Source organism: Rana temporaria, chromosome 3, assembly GCF_905171775.1.
Source record: "Rana temporaria chromosome 3, aRanTem1.1, whole genome shotgun sequence".
In the NCBI taxonomy this organism is placed as follows: Eukaryota; Metazoa; Chordata; class Amphibia; order Anura; family Ranidae; genus Rana; species Rana temporaria.
Window position 1 is genome coordinate 187,670,119 of NC_053491.1, and position 16,228 is coordinate 187,686,346.

Sequence of the window (16,228 nt, forward strand, 5' to 3'; positions counted from 1 at the left end):
GACTTCCTTTTTCTGTAAACCAAAAAAAAAAGAAGTAATTAACTCTTATGCCACGTACACCCGGTCGTTTTTTGTCTTGTAAAAAAACTTTGTTTTTTCTCATGAAAAAAAACGAAGTTTTTCAAACTTCATTTTAAAAAACGACGTTGCCTACACACCATCATTTTTTTCAAAATGCTTGTGTTGTACGTAACCGTACGTGTTGTACGGTTACGTACAACACGTACGACGGCACTCTGTTCCATTCAAGCTCGCGTCATAACTTGCTTCTGAGCATGCGCGGGTTTAAAAACGTTGTTTTAGCCCACACACGATCATTTTTTACGACACAAAAAATGACATTTTGAAAAACGACATAAAAAATTGAAGCATGTTCGAATTGTTTTTTGGTCGTTTTTTAGAAGACAAAAAACGACGTAAAGCCCACACACGATCATTTTAAATGACGTTTTTTAAAACGTCGTTTTATTTCATCACAAATAAGACCGCGTGTACGCGGCATTAAGCCTCGTACACACGATCAGATATCTGATCTAATCCGATGGATTTTTTTTGTCGGATATCCGATGAAGCTGACTTTCATCAGTCTTGCCTACACACCATCAGTCAAAAATCCGACTGTGCCAAAACGCGGTGACGTAAAACACTACAAAGTGCTGAAAAAAATGAAGTTCAATGCTTCGAGCATGTGTCGACTTGATTCTGAGCATGCATGGATTTTTGACCGATGGACTTCCACACAAATGATCATTTTTTTTCTATCGTTTTTTTTCCATAGGAAAAATTTAAAACATGTTCTATTTTTTTTTTTCACCGATGGAAAAAAAAACGATGGGGCCGCCACACGATCGGTTTGTCCGATGAAAACAGTCCATCGGTCTGTTTTCATCGGACAAACCAATCGTGTGTACAGTGCTTAAGGGAGTATCTCACCAATAAAATAATTCTTATTGCAGAAGATACCTACATTTTTGCTTGTATCTTAGTGCAGAATTCATGGAAAATCAGTGAACCAATCGAACAAGCAGTAAATGGCATTTCTGAGGAAGGTTGCCATATTGCAATGAATTTTAGAAAAAATTACTGTGCTGTAGATTAAAAAGGTAAGATTATTTTTAATGACAATAAATTACAATATAGCCTGTGTAGCAATTGTATTTGCTAATATTTTTACTTTTCTATAATATATATATTTTTTTATAAAAGTTACCCTTTAAGTAGTCTATGTGCATAAATTATTTTGGAAAAATAAGGATATAATTTATATCACTTTGAGTAGGGGAGAAACTGAAAATTCTCTAGCCTTTTGTTACCATCCTTTTCGTTGCCAACATATGCCATGGTATAAATCAGCAGTGGCAGATGGTTTGACAAACACTCCTGGCTGCTACCAGGGCCATCTTTAAGGCAGTGCAAAATGGGCAGCTTCCCTGGGCCCTGTCATTGTTGTGGGGCTCAGAGCAGATATCTCATACTTGCCAACTATCTTGGTTTAAATTCCCTTGTCCCTTGAAGTTTTAGTCCTGTGCTGTGTCACAATATCTTAGTGTGAAGTACTGCTACTAATGCTGCCAAGCTCTGCCCCATTGTTGTGTACAGATTAATCACATGCAGACCCTGTGTTTACATGTAAATAACCGGCACCGATATGTAAATAGTGGCTGCATTCGTATGTAAATAACCACAGACCGCCGACAATCATATGTATATATCATGGTCAAATCCACCATCATCTATACTGAATGGTGCCCACTGGGGAGATAAAGGGACATGCTTGAAAGTCTTGCCTGCAACTGCGGTCATTTAGCTTAACAACAACCTGTTCTGCAAAGGTAAGCAAATTAATGGCGGGGGGGGTAGTGTGGGGTGTGCATAGGTAGGCAGAGAAGGAATTAAAGTTTGGGTGCACAGGTGAGCAAGGATGGGATGTATAGAGGTAAGGAAGGTGGGTACAAAGATGAGCAGAGGAGGTAGGTAGAGTTGAAGGGGTAGAGGATTGGAGTGGAGAGAATGGGGGAGGTTTGGGTTGCAAAGGTAGAAGGGGTTTTAGGATGCAAAGGTGTACTGACAGAGTGGATAAAGATGTAGGTCACGTGTAGGGCAGTCCAATTATTTCAATGGGTTGCTCTATGCACTAGAAATGCGGAAGAAAGTCCCTAATGCTTTTTTGAAATCATGTCAGTAGATGCCTTAACAATTAATGGCACTGTTGTGTATCTGATAAAGGTTAGAATGTTTCTGTGGTGTCAGAAAATCGATTTTGCATGTGTTCCTGACACACACAAATGTGAACGAAGGCTAAAGGTCTCAGTTACATTGGTGGTCAGTGTAAATCTTCTCATTACATTGGGGCTTCGTGTAGAATTATTTTATTCACACTATTGACCAGTGTTAAGTTCCCCCTTGCATTACTGGTCAGTGTAAATCCCTCCTTACATTGGTGGGTACTGTGAATTCCCCTATTACATTAATGGTCAGTGTAAATCCCCGTTACATTGGTGGTCACTGTAAATATTATCATTACATTGGGGCTTGGTGTACAATCCCTTAGTGGCCAGTGTGATGGTTCCCCTACTTATATTGGTGGTTACTGTGAATGCTTCTAATACATTAGTGGTCAGTGCAAACCCCTATTACATTGGTGGCCTGTGTTGACACTCCTCTTTATATTGGTAGTCGGTAAAAAAATCATCATTGCCATTGATCACACCCTCCCCTCCCCCCAGCACTGCCACTGATCCCAGGAGTTCTAGGATCCCTAGGAGTTTTCTGTCTATTGATGGGTCCCCTCACCCCCCCAGTCCATGGTGTGTAGGCAGGTGGAGAGTGAAATTGCATTGAGGGGGGGGGGGAGAAAATGTTGGCCCAGGGTCCAATCCATATTAAAGACAACCCTGGCTGCTACAGCTCAAGGGAACACATGTAAATTTGACAAGCTGACTGTTGTTTGTCAGATGGAAACAACTGAGCAGCTGTACATTTGTCTCCCTTCTCACAGGACTCTAGACACATTTCCCAGTTTCCACTGTCTCACCTGTGGACAGACCACTGGCATGGTGAGTAAGCTAGGTAGAGGGGAGAGAAACCAGTGTTAGTCCATTTGCTGATCCCTGCTACCCAGTAAAAGCCCCAAAGTGATGTATATTAAATCACTTCCGGGTTCAGCTGTCACTTTTCCTGCCACTGTGGCTGGAGAAGAAGCTAATGAAGCATGATTTGCACTACATTAGCTCCAAAGGAGGGCAGATGAGACATCAATGGTCTAAAAGTTCCTTGATGGCTCATAAAGGAGCATAAACATTGGTGGTGCCTACGTATGAAAACATTTATTGCACTATACATTTTACATATTACATCACACAATGTAATGAGCACAATAATTCTAGGGCCATTGTTTATGGTTAAGTGTTTTCTATGGAAATATATATACTGTATATACATTTCCTCCTTTGGTTCATGTTGTGGAAATTTTATTATATGGACTCATGTGGACATTTTATTCTAGGATGTGTGTTTTATAGATTTCCATCTGTCTCCCTGTGTCTGCTTTCACCGAGGAGCGTTCTAGCGGAGTGCGCTTTGGTTGAATTGGGACCAGCGGTAAAACCATCAGTATGAAAACCTTCTCACAAGCTTACATTTCCACATTTGGTTTATTCAATTGAAGGGTCAAAACAGCAAATGAAAGCATTTCTAAACACGTGAAACTATACTTACATTTCCTTATGGCCCATGTAATGCCACAGCGCAACTCCCTGGACACTGCAGGTATTCCAAACTTCTGGATGTGTGAATATAAATACTGCTACCACTGCAAAACACAGTGGTTCCTCTCTCTCTCTATCTCTCTCTCTCTCTCTCACACACACACACACACACACATGCATCACTACAAGATGTAGGAGCTAACAGAAGGAACTACTGCATGCAGTGGGGGAGATAGGTATTTGACCTATCTGACTATTCAAATATATGCAGTGGCTGGGGAGCAGCATTATGGCAACATTTTAAGACACAGACCATCAGAAGGGTGAGTATAGTGTCTCTTTTTACAGGTATGCCTATATTTTAACCCTGAAGGGACAGAGTTAATTTCTGGATTTAGATTCTCATAACATCACAAATATGATGAATTTCCAAACATGCCCCTTTACTCATCATCATTAAATTTGAGAGGACACCTGGATGTTCGGGTTCGCCGGGTTCGGCCGAACTTTGGAAAAAAGTCTGGGTTCGGGACCCGAACTTGACCTGAACTTGACCCCGAACCCGAACCTCATTGAAGTCAATGGAGACCCAAACTTTTCAGTACTAAAATGTCTCTAAAAAACGAATGGAAAAGGCTAGAGGGCTGCAAATTGCAGCAAAATGTTGGTAGAGCATGGCAAGTACAAATGTGGATAGGGAAATAACTTAAAATAACATAAAATACATACAAATAAAAAATATGGAGGAAACACTGAAAACACAATATATTTTGTTGCCATAAATGGGTGTTTTTTTGAATAGAACAATAAAAGAACACTAGCTAAAGTGTTTATCTCACATGTACAGATAAGGAGGAAAAACTGCAAACACTGGAGGAAACACTGCAAAAAAATGTTTTTTCCCCCCCTAAATTGATGCTTTTTGAATAGCACAATAGAAGAAAAGTATCTAAAGGGTGTATCTCACAGTAACATATGCAGTGCTGGTGTAATTTTATTTCTGAAACAGGACTGACTCCTATATATTTCTCTCCCTACAAGCAAAAGCAGGAACCTTTCCCTAAAGTATGTAATGCAGAGTATCTCACAGTAACATATGCAGTGCTGGTGTAATTTTATTTCTGAAGCAGGACTGACTCCTATATATTTCTCTCCCTACAAACAAAATCAGAAACCTTTCCCTAAAGTATCTAATGCAGAGTGACTTGCTGTGCTATGTAGATCGCTGAGTAATTTGATTTCTGAAGCAGGACAGTCTGACTCCTATCTAAATCTCTGCCTCAGAGCAGCAGCAGCCTTTCCCTACCCTATCTAAAGCAGAATGACAAGCTGTGCTATGTGCCTCTAGCTTATATAGAGGCTGGGTCACATGCTGGGTCACAAGCTGCACTGGCCAATCACAGCCATGCCATTAGTAGGCATGGCTGTGGTGGCTTCTAGGTCACACGAGTAAAACAAATGGTGATTGGCTGCCCTGCAGCACGCCATTACATTGCCGAACACCGGACCCGAACCCGAACTTACAGTAAATTGTTCGGGTCCGGGTACCAAAAATTCAAAAGTCTGGTACGAACCCGAACTTTACAGTTCGGGTTCGCTCAACCCTAATCATCATTTATAACTGCACTGTGTAAGGTCAAAAAAGGGGCCTTGGCAAAAACACTACTACAAGGGACTACTGAAGGTTAAATGGAAAATAAACCTGACTAAGCCCACTAGGAAGGGACAAGGAGAAATTCAGTAGAAGCGTGTTTCTAAGTCACAGTCAGATTCCTCTACTTACTAAAGAAAGAAAAAGACAAGCAATCCAGTGAACATTGACAGCTTTTCTGGAGGTTTGAAATGGCCTGCTGCTTTTAGAGACAGATCTGAGAACGACATTGCTTTCTTAATACTACTGCTGATACGCTTGATTTTTAGATGACTTCATAAGTAGTTGACTACTCTAAAAAAATAACAACAGTGACATAATTATTAATATTTTACTTAGTAGTCTGAGATGACATGCTTGAAGCATGTCACTTCACAAATAGCACTGCCACAAAAATATTTTACAAGTTGGTCTGAAAGTCAGCAACAGTAAAATGATAGGATGGTTGCATACAGTATGTGTTTTTCATTTTACATGAAATAATATTCATGTTAGATTGAGCGTTAGTGCATTAGACACTTAAAGGAGTTGTAAAAGAAAACATTTTTTTTGCTGAAATGACTGTTTACAGGGTATAGAGACATAATAGTTAACTGATTCCTTTAAAAAATGATTAAAAATAGATAAAAAGCAATCATATAATTTACCTGCAGTTTCTAGTTTCGTTTTTGCATGTTGTTTCCTGCTTCTGTGATGTACAGAGCCACAGAGCCAATATGGTGATGGTGATGGTTTGGAAAACGAAACTGATTGGTGCTGAGGGGTTTTATACACACAGTAATCACACCTCCTTGATTAGTGACCACAGAGATAAAGCTCCCAGTACGGTGGTTATCAGGAAACAGACAACCAGGAAGTGTGGAGATCAGAGAAGAATTACAGCAACTTGAGAGCAAAAACGAACAATGAGGACATGAAAACAGCACTGCATTAAGGTAAAGGAAGCTATTAAGATAAAAAAAAATCCTTTACAAACCCTTTAAGCATGTTATATGACCAGCGTTGTCTGAGAAATTTGTGTTGCAAACAGAAAGTTAAAGGGGTTGTAAAAGTAATTTTATTTTTCCCTAAATAGCTTCCTTTACCTTAGTGCAGTATTCCTTCACTTACCTCATCCTTCGATTTTGCTTTTAAATGTCCTTATTTCTTCTGAGAAATCCTAACTTCCTGTTCTTCTGTCTGTAACTACATACAGTAATGCAAGGCTTTCTTCCTGGTGTGGAGAAAGCCTATTGAGGGGGGAGGGGGCGAGCAGGCGAGTCAGGACACTCTACTTTGCAGATAGAGAAAGGAGCTGTGTGTTAGTGGGCATCCTGACACTCCTGCTCGCCCCCTCAAGAGGCTTTCTCCACACCAGGGAGAAAGCCTTGCATTACTGTGTGTAGTTACAGACAGAAGAACAGGAAGTGAGGATTTCTCAGAAGAAATAAAGACATTTAAAAGCAAAATCGAAGGATGAGGTAAGTGAAGGAGGACTGCACTAAGGTAAAGGAAGCTATTTGGGGAAACAATTTTTTTTACCTTTACAACCCCTTTAAAGTATATTTATGAGAGATTGTGTGTTTGATTTTGCATTACAACTTACACAGTCTTTTTTTTTAAGCCAACAACAACAGAAAAAAAATTACATTTGTAAATACATGCATATACAATTTATTTTTACATGTCACTTGACAAAGCATGGGGGATTGAACATCTGTTTAACTGAGATCTTGGAACTTGCTGTGAAACCAACAGTGCAACTTTAAAATCATTTGGAATACAGTATAAGTAAAATATATGAAAGTATGAAAAAGAACTCTTAATTTTTTTACATAACCGTATAGGAATTGTACACAATTGTTCATTTTATTTGTATTTTTTTGTATTTCATTGATTAACCCTTTAGCTGTCAGAGCAGTTTTTGCATTGTTTTGGTTTTGGCACACATGTTGTAAAAAGAAAACAAATGTAGGCATGGAGATTCTTTATTGCTTCCCCCCTCCCCCAAAAAAAAATAATAATATAGATTTTCTGAGAGCAGGAATCCTGAAGAGTAAAGCAGTTGCAGTTCAATTTTTTTATGTCGCACAATAGAGCTAATTTAAAAACACAAAATCACAATCTATTTACCCACACAGTTTACCTATTTTCTTATTTTTCGAATACTGCTCATAAAATGTAGCAACACTTGGATAACACAAATAAAGCTCAGTGCATCCACTTCCATATAATGTGCAAAGCCACTTAATTAAATAACATTCTATTACATAAAAACAAGCAAAATAAAATATAAACATGCAAAAAGATATGTAATAACATAATATAATACAATAATTTTAATAATAAATAATATAATATTATTTTCCACCATGTGTTTGTTTCTATAAAAATATATATTTAAATATAAACAGCTCCTAGCATTACTAGTGCCCAAGAAGAGGTGCTTAAATATGAAGGTTCATGAGCAACCTATTTGCTCCCCCATGGGCAGCAAGTAGTTTTCCTCCCTTTTCCTTGGGGAACTGGTAACTGTAACTGATATAAGCAAAAACAAATGGCTACTGCCCTCACATATAACTGGCCTTTACAGCAAGGAGCAAGGGCAACACATGCAAAACAAAACCAAAGGAATGCCAAACTAAAATACAGATGTCATGGTCTGAAGGCAGGCTCAGAGGCCAGTAGCTATAGCAGCAGAGCAGGTATTCACACAGGTCACCCTGGCTGATGACACGGGTTCACCTGAGGTGAGGGGTCTAAGCACTAACTGGTATTCACCAGAGCTCCTGATGGTGGACATGGGCTTTGCTGTGTGTTAGTGCCAGGTCGCGGTCCTCAGGAGGTGAGCAAGCCGGGGTCCGATAGCAGGTAGGGATCAAGCAGAAGCGTAGTTAAAAAACAAGCCAAATGTCGGTAATGAATGGTAGCGAAGATACGGTCGGCAGCAGCGGAGACAGGAGCAAGATATTGACTGGTAAAGGCACAATATTCTGGCAACCAGGAAGTGCAGAGACATTTCTTAAATCAGGAATTTCATGGGAGAAGCAAAGGGTTCAAGGCAAACACGATTCAAGACAGACACAACAGAGGTCCCAGGTTCAAGCCCTTGTTCTAACAACCGACTGGCTTGCAACCAACCAAATTATCCTGTCTAACAGTATGCATTAAAATGGGTTTGGTTTGTGGACATTTGCAAATACATGTGTAATGCCGCCGTACAGACGGTCGTTTTTTGTGATAGAAAAAAACGACGTTTTATGTGATGAAAAAAAACAACGTTTTTCAAACTTCATTTTCAAAAACGATGTAGCATACACACCATCGTTTTTTCCAAAAGCTCCAGCAAAGCGCGGTTACGTTCAGCACGTACGACGGCACTTTGTTCCATTCAAACTCGCTTCATAACTTGCTTCTGAGCATGCGCGGGTTTAAAAACATTGTTTTAAAACGTCGTTTTGCCCACACACTATCATTTTAAATGACACAAAAAATGACGTTTTGAAAAACAACACAAAAAATTCAAGCATGTTCGAATTATTTTTTTTTGTCGTTTTTCAGAAGACATAAAACCACGTTTTCCCCACACACGGTCATTTTAAATGACATTTTCAAAAATGACGTTTTTTTTCATCACAAGCATTAGCTACAGAGGCACCCCATTGTTTTCTGTAGTTCTAACTCAACATTTTGAGAGCCTCTACTGTGGAAGCACATGCATTATAATGGATAAGCTAAGGGCAGGTAATCCTAGAGGGAGCCCACCCCTCCTTAAAAGCACATGGGGCACTGGACACCCAGCATATAGCACCATGGAAGCAAAGGTGTCCAGTGCGTCCCCTAAACCAATCTTACCATTCACTATATACCATATTTGCCGGCGTATAAGACGACTTGGCATATAAGACGACCCCCTAATAGTCTGCTGAAAACTGTGGTTTTGTGGTCTACTCACCATATTAGACGACCCCCTTGTGTGGTAGTAATGCCTTTTAAATTAAACAAAGAGGCCACCGCCGCCGGGTACTTTGTAAGGCTGTATGTAGTCTGTATATGTGCCGCTCAGCCAATCCCGATGCACTGTGTTGATGACAGAGCATGCTAAGCCTGCTTGGATTGGAGTAACAACCTCTGCCAATCAGAGAAGGCTACATAATGTAGCCTGCTCGGATTGGCAGAGGTTATTACTCCAATTCGAGCAGGTTTAGCATGCTTTGTCATCAACAGAGTGCATCAGGATTGGCTGAGCGGCGCAGAATACAGAATACAGAATACATTTCTACCAAGTAAGGTTAGTGTGTGATATAAAAATACAAACATTAATTGGGGCAAAGAAAGGAGCTCTGTTACTTTCATAATTTCCCATTTACCTTTTCTACTTTATTTTAGCTTTCTCCTCTCATCTACTTCTATTTTATTTATAGAAACCAAAGGTTTAACATTTTAAATGAACCTTTTGGCTTTAAGACATATTTTACAATTTGTTTTCTTTACTACCAGGAATGTTTTTTTTAATAACTAACATAAAAGGATATGTATGGCAAAGAAAGATATAATGCAGATTTTAGGATTTGTATTTGGACTAAAAACTGAACTGGGGAAGCTGTACCCAATAAAATGGCATGTAGTTAAAATCTTTGAAAGTTAAAATGGCACGTAGAGAGCAAATAACTGGGCACCTGCAACTAATTGTTCCCTATTACTGTCCAAACAATTATTTGTTTTGTACTGTGTCTCTATGTAGAGGTGGTCATCTTGGTAGAGACATGGCTTTGCTTCCTGATAGCAAGGAGAACAGCAGGCAGCACAGTAATAACATCATCAAATTCCTTGTGAGACTAGCAGTTGAGGCAGCTGTGCCTTAGATCATGTGCTACAAATACAGTTGCAATAAAAAGTATTGGGTATTGGGTTGCAATAAAAAATATTGGAATGATATGGATTTCTGCACAAATTGGTCATAAAATGTGATCTGATCTTCATCTAAGTCACAATCACAGTCTGCTTAAATGAATAACACACAAAGAATTACATGATACCATGTTTATATTGAACACACCATGTTAACATTCACAGTGCAGGTGTAAAAGGTATTTGAACCCTTGGATTTAATAACTGGTTTAACCTCCTTTGGCCGCAATAACTTCAACCAAACGTTTCCTGTAGTTGAAGATCAGACGTGCACAACGGTCAGGAGTAATTCTTGACCATTTCTCTTTACAGAACTGTTTCAGTTCAGCAATATTCTTGGGATGTCTGGTGTGAATCACTTTCTTGAGGTCATGCCACAGCATCTCAATCAGGTTGAGGTTAGGACTCTGACTGGGCCACTCCAGAAGGCGTATTTTCTTCTGTTTAAGCCATTCTGTTGTTGATTTACTTCTATGCTTTGGGTCATTGTCCTGTTGTGACATCCATCTTCTGTTGAGCTTCAGCTGGTGGACAGATGGCCTTAAGTTCTCCTGCAAAATGTCTTGATAAACTTGGGAATTCATTTTTCCTTCGATGATAGCAATCTGTCCAGGCCCTGACATAGCAACGCAGCCCCAAACCATGATGCCCCCACCACCATACTTCACAGTTGGGATGCGGTTTTGATGTTGGTGTGCTGTGCCTCTTTTTCTCCACACATAGTGTTGTGTGTTTCTTCCAAACAACTCAACTTTGGTTTCATCTGTCCACAAAATATTTTGCCAGTACTGCTGTGGAACATCCATGTGCTCTTGTGCAAACTGTAAACGTGCAGCAATGTTTTTTATTGGACAGCAGTGGCTTCCTCTGTGGTATCCTCCCATGAAATCCATTCTTGTTTAGTGTTTTATGTATCGTACATTCACTAACAGGGATGTTAGCATATGCCAAAGACTTTTGTAAGTCTTTAGCTTACACTTTAGGATTCTTCTTCACCTCATTGAGCAGTCTGCGCTGTGCTCTTGCAGTCATCTTTTCAAGACGGCCACTTCTAGGGAGAGTAGAAGCAGTTCTGAACTGAGATGTCATTAGTCTAGGGGTTCACATACTTTTTCCACCTGAACTGTGAATGTTTACATGATGTGTTCAATAAAAACATGGTAACATTTAATTTGTTGTGTTTTATTAGTTTAAGCAGACTGCGATTGTCTATTGTTGTAACTTAGATGAAGATCAGATCACATTTATGACCAATTTGTGCAGAAATCCATATCATTCCAACAGGGTTCACATACTTTTTATTGCAACTGTATGCAGCTATGTGTCTACAGAAATTAATACTAGGGCACTGAAAGTACATTTTTCAGGAGCACTAGGGTACTGCTTAGGTACAATTACCATTTCTAGATTACATTTTTAAATATGTCGTTTTTGAATTTAGGTCCACTTTAAGAAAGTACACTGTGAGGCCCCATACACACGAGAGAATTTATCCGCGAATACGGTCCAGCGGACCGTTTCCGCGGATAAATCCTCTCGAGGATTTCGGCGGATTTTCATGCGATGGAGTGTACACACCATCGCATTAAAATCCTCTGGCGATGACGTGCCGCGCCGTCGCCGCGATTATGACGCGGCGACGTGCGCGACGCTGTCATATAAGGAATTCCACGCATGCGTTGAATCATTACGACGCATGTGGGGGATCCCTTCGAACGGATGGATCCGGTGAGTCTATACAGACCAGCGGATCCATCCGTTGGGATGGATTCCAGCAGATGGATTTGCTTGGCATGTCAGCAAATATTCGATCTGCTGGAATCCATCCCAGGGGAGAAATATCCGCGGAAACAGATCCGCTGGCGTGTACAAACCATAGGATCTATCCGCTGAAACCCATCTGCTGGGATTTTTTAGCGGATGGATTCTATGGTGTGTACGGGGCCATAGGATCCATCCGCTGGAATTGATCCGCGGACCGGCTCCAGCGGATAGATCCCCTGGTGTGTACAATCCAGCGGATCTGTTTCCGCGGATTTTTATCCCCTGGGATGGATTTCAAGCGGATAAAAATTTGAAGACATGCTTTAAAATCCGTATCCGCGGATAAATCCTCTCGTGTGTACTAGGCCTAAGAGCAAATAAAGCAATGATGTAATAATCAATAAATATAGATAAATATAACTCATACTAAGGCACACACAATTTACAGACAACAGAACAAGACTAATACAAATATTAAAGGTGCAGCGCTACTGTGCAAACAATTGTGACAGTATTAATCAATCTCTCCAATTTGAATATATGCACCGTAACTCCAACTTACAAGCTGACCTCAATGCACTGTTTAATTGGGTGACTATGTGCCAGATGAGATTTCATGTAGATAAATGTAAAGTTATACACTTGTAGGTAGATTCAGAAAGAGTTAGGCTGGCTTATCTACAGATAAGCCGACCTAACTCTGAATCTGCACCGACCTATGTTTAAGTGTATTCTCTAACAGAGATACGCTTAAACATATCTAAGATACGACGGCTTGCGCCGTCCTATCTTAGATTGCAATTTTTCTGATGGCCGCTAGATGGCGCTTCCATTGCGGCCGGCGTAGTTTGTGTAAATGAGGGGATACGCCGATTCACGAACGTACGCCAGGCCGACGCAGTACTTTTACGCCGTTTACGTAAGAGATAGGCCGCGTAAAGTTAGTGCTAGGCTCTAGTGGAATAGTAATGTTAAGTATGGCCGCCTTTCCCACCGCAAAATTCGAAATTTTTACGTCGTTTGCGTAAGTCGTCCGCAAATCGGGATTTACGTCATTTACGTACATGCCGAAATCAATAGGCCCGTACGCCGTACTTAGCCGCAATGCACACTGGGAAATGTAGTCGCCCGGCGCATGCGCAGTGACAAAAAACGTCAAGCCTCATTACCATGAAACACGCCCCCCCCAAACCCATTTGAATTAGGCGCCCTTACACCCGCTCGTTTTAGACTACGCCGCCTTAAATTAGCAGGTAAGTATATTGAGAATCACTAGTAGCCTAGCTAATTTACGGCGCCGTAGCCTAAACAGGCTACGCTACGCCGCCCTAAATTAACGCCATTGTACCTGAATCTACCTATTGGGGAATAAGAATGAGCCCTTTGATCCCTCCTGTATTGAATCGTATTGTAACTGTACTGTCTTCCCTGATGTTGTAAAGCGCTGCGCAAACTGTTGGCGCTATATAAAACCTGTATAATAATAATATTAAATGCATCATACATACTAGGGGAGTACAACTGGGGGGGGGATCCATAATGGAGAAGGATCTGGGGGTTTTGGTAGATCATAAGCTTAATAATAGCATACATCGGCAAGCTGCAGTTTCCAAAGTGAGCAAAATACTTTCTTTTTATACAGAGAGAGAGAGATAAAGGGGGAATATGATCAACATTTATAAATACATAAGGGGTCTATATAGTATACTTGGTTTTGACTTATTCACTTTAAGGTCAACACAGAGGACAAGGGGCACTCTTTACGCCTAGAGGAAAAGAGATTTAATTTCCAAATATGGAAAAGTTTCTTCACAGTAATGCCTTGTACACACAATCGGAATTTCCGATGAAAAAAGTCAGACGGAATTTTTTCATCGGATATTCCTACTGTGTGTGTGCCCCATCAAACTTTTTTCTGTCAGAGTTTAGAAATAGAACATGTTTAATTTTTTTCCGATGGAAATTCCGATCGTCTGTGTGGAACTCCGACGGAGAAAAAAACATGCATGCTCAGAATCAAGTTGACGCATGCTTGGAAGCATTGAACTTCATTTTTCACAGCTCGTCGTAGTGTTTTACGTCATGTACTAAGGGCCAGATTCTGGTACAATTGCGGCGGCGCAACGTAACCCGTTTACATTACACCGCCGTAAGTTTTCAGTGTAAGTGCCTGATCCACAAAGCACTTACCTGTAAACTTGCGGCGGTTTATCGTAAACATGTCCGGCGCAAACCCGCTCAATTCAAATGGGGCGTGTACCATTTAAATTAGGCGCGCTCCCGCGCCGGACGTACTGCGCATGCTCAGTTTTGAAATTCCCGACGTGCTTTGCGCGATGTGATGTCATTTTTTTGAACGACGACGTGAGTTACGGCGTTTCGTATTTCCGGGACGTCTTACGCAAAAACAAAAAAAAAATTTAATTCGAAGCGGGAACGACGGCCATACTTTAACATGGCTCGTGTAAAGTTAAGGCATGTAAAATCATGACTAACTTTGCGACGGGAAAAAATTACTAGCGACGACGTCATGAACGCGGAAACCGTCGTGGATTGCCGTAAATGCTCATTAGCATACCAGACGCAGGAAAACGACGCGAACTCCACCCAGCGGCAGCCGAAGTATTGCATCCTAAGATCCGACGGTGTAAGTCAATTACACCTGTCGGATCTTAGGGCTATCTATGCGGAATTGATTCTATGAATCAGCCGCATAGATACGACAAGAGATATGACGGTGTATCAGGAGATACGCCGTCATATCTATTCTGTGAATCTGGCCCTAAATGTACTAACATTTATAGGTAAAGTTGATCCCGGGAATATCCGATTGCCTGTCGGAGGATCAGGAAGGATTTTTTTCCCCTGCTGTAGCAAATTGGATCATGTTGATCATGAACTTTTTTATTTTTTTATTTCATGGTTGAATAAGATGGACTTTTTCAACCTAACCATGAATGCTTTTAATATATTTCAGTTTTTGGAACATGCTACACTATGAGATGTTTCTGCTTCCCTTTAACTTATACAGTGCCTTGAAAAAGTATTCATACCCTTTGAAACATTCCACATTTTGTCATGTTACAACCAAACACGTTAATGTACTTTATTGGGATTTTATGTGATAGACCAACACAAAGTGGCACATAATTGTGAGGTGGAAGGAAAATGGTTTTCAATTCTTTTTACAAATAAATATATGAAAAGTGTGGCGTGCATTTGTATTCCGCCCCCTTTACTCTGATACTCCTAACTAAAATCTAGTGGAAATAATTGCCTTCAGAAGACACCTACTTAGTAATGTTGTGGGTTATGATACAAATAATAATAATACATTTAATATTTACTGGCAGAAATATGAAAAGTCCAGTAGGCCTCAAAATTGAAGTGAACCATTGCAAATGAAAACCTTGCAGAAAAAAAAAAAACACCTTAACATATGTTTTCCAAGTGTCCAAGACACAAACAATTGGATTAGCTATCTATAACGTTTACAAGCTTGGGTTGAGAGTTAGAACAATGATAGTAGCTTTCTCACCAAACACAAAGTTTGAACTGGTTTCAAGTGAAGAGATATACCTGTTGTGGGGTTGTTTTAGTGGACACTAATGTTGACTCTAGCTGTCCTAAAAACAATGGATGGTGTTGACCAAGAAGAGTCCCTAAGAAGAATTTGTTTACACAGCTGAACTATTATCCTGTCTTCATTAAGAGACAGTCTAAAGTCCGATCTTCACAAACCAATTCATGTATAAATTTGAGTTGCATTATAAATATACATGATATTAAAAGTAAGAATATATGTTGACATGGAAAAAATGAAAAATAATGTTTAGATTATCAATGACATCTTAGGTCAGAGGGCAAAATATAACTATAGCATCTGTTGATTTAGAGACTTTATTAGAAGAAAGAAATATATAAATATATATATAAATATGAGTTTAAATAGGAGTGTAATAGAAGCTAACCAACATTATGAAAGATATCAAATTGTGATTATAAAAGGATGTTAATTAACCTGTACTTAGAGTAACACATATTCATCTAACACATATCAAAATGATTAATGTTTCCACATTAATAATTAATTTGTGTAGATTGAGAGATATAACCTGTGCATGTTTAGAAAAAAAAAAACTGTTTTTAAAGATATACATTTATACAGGAATATAGAAGCATGTTATGAAAGAATCAAAAATATACTAATTGTATT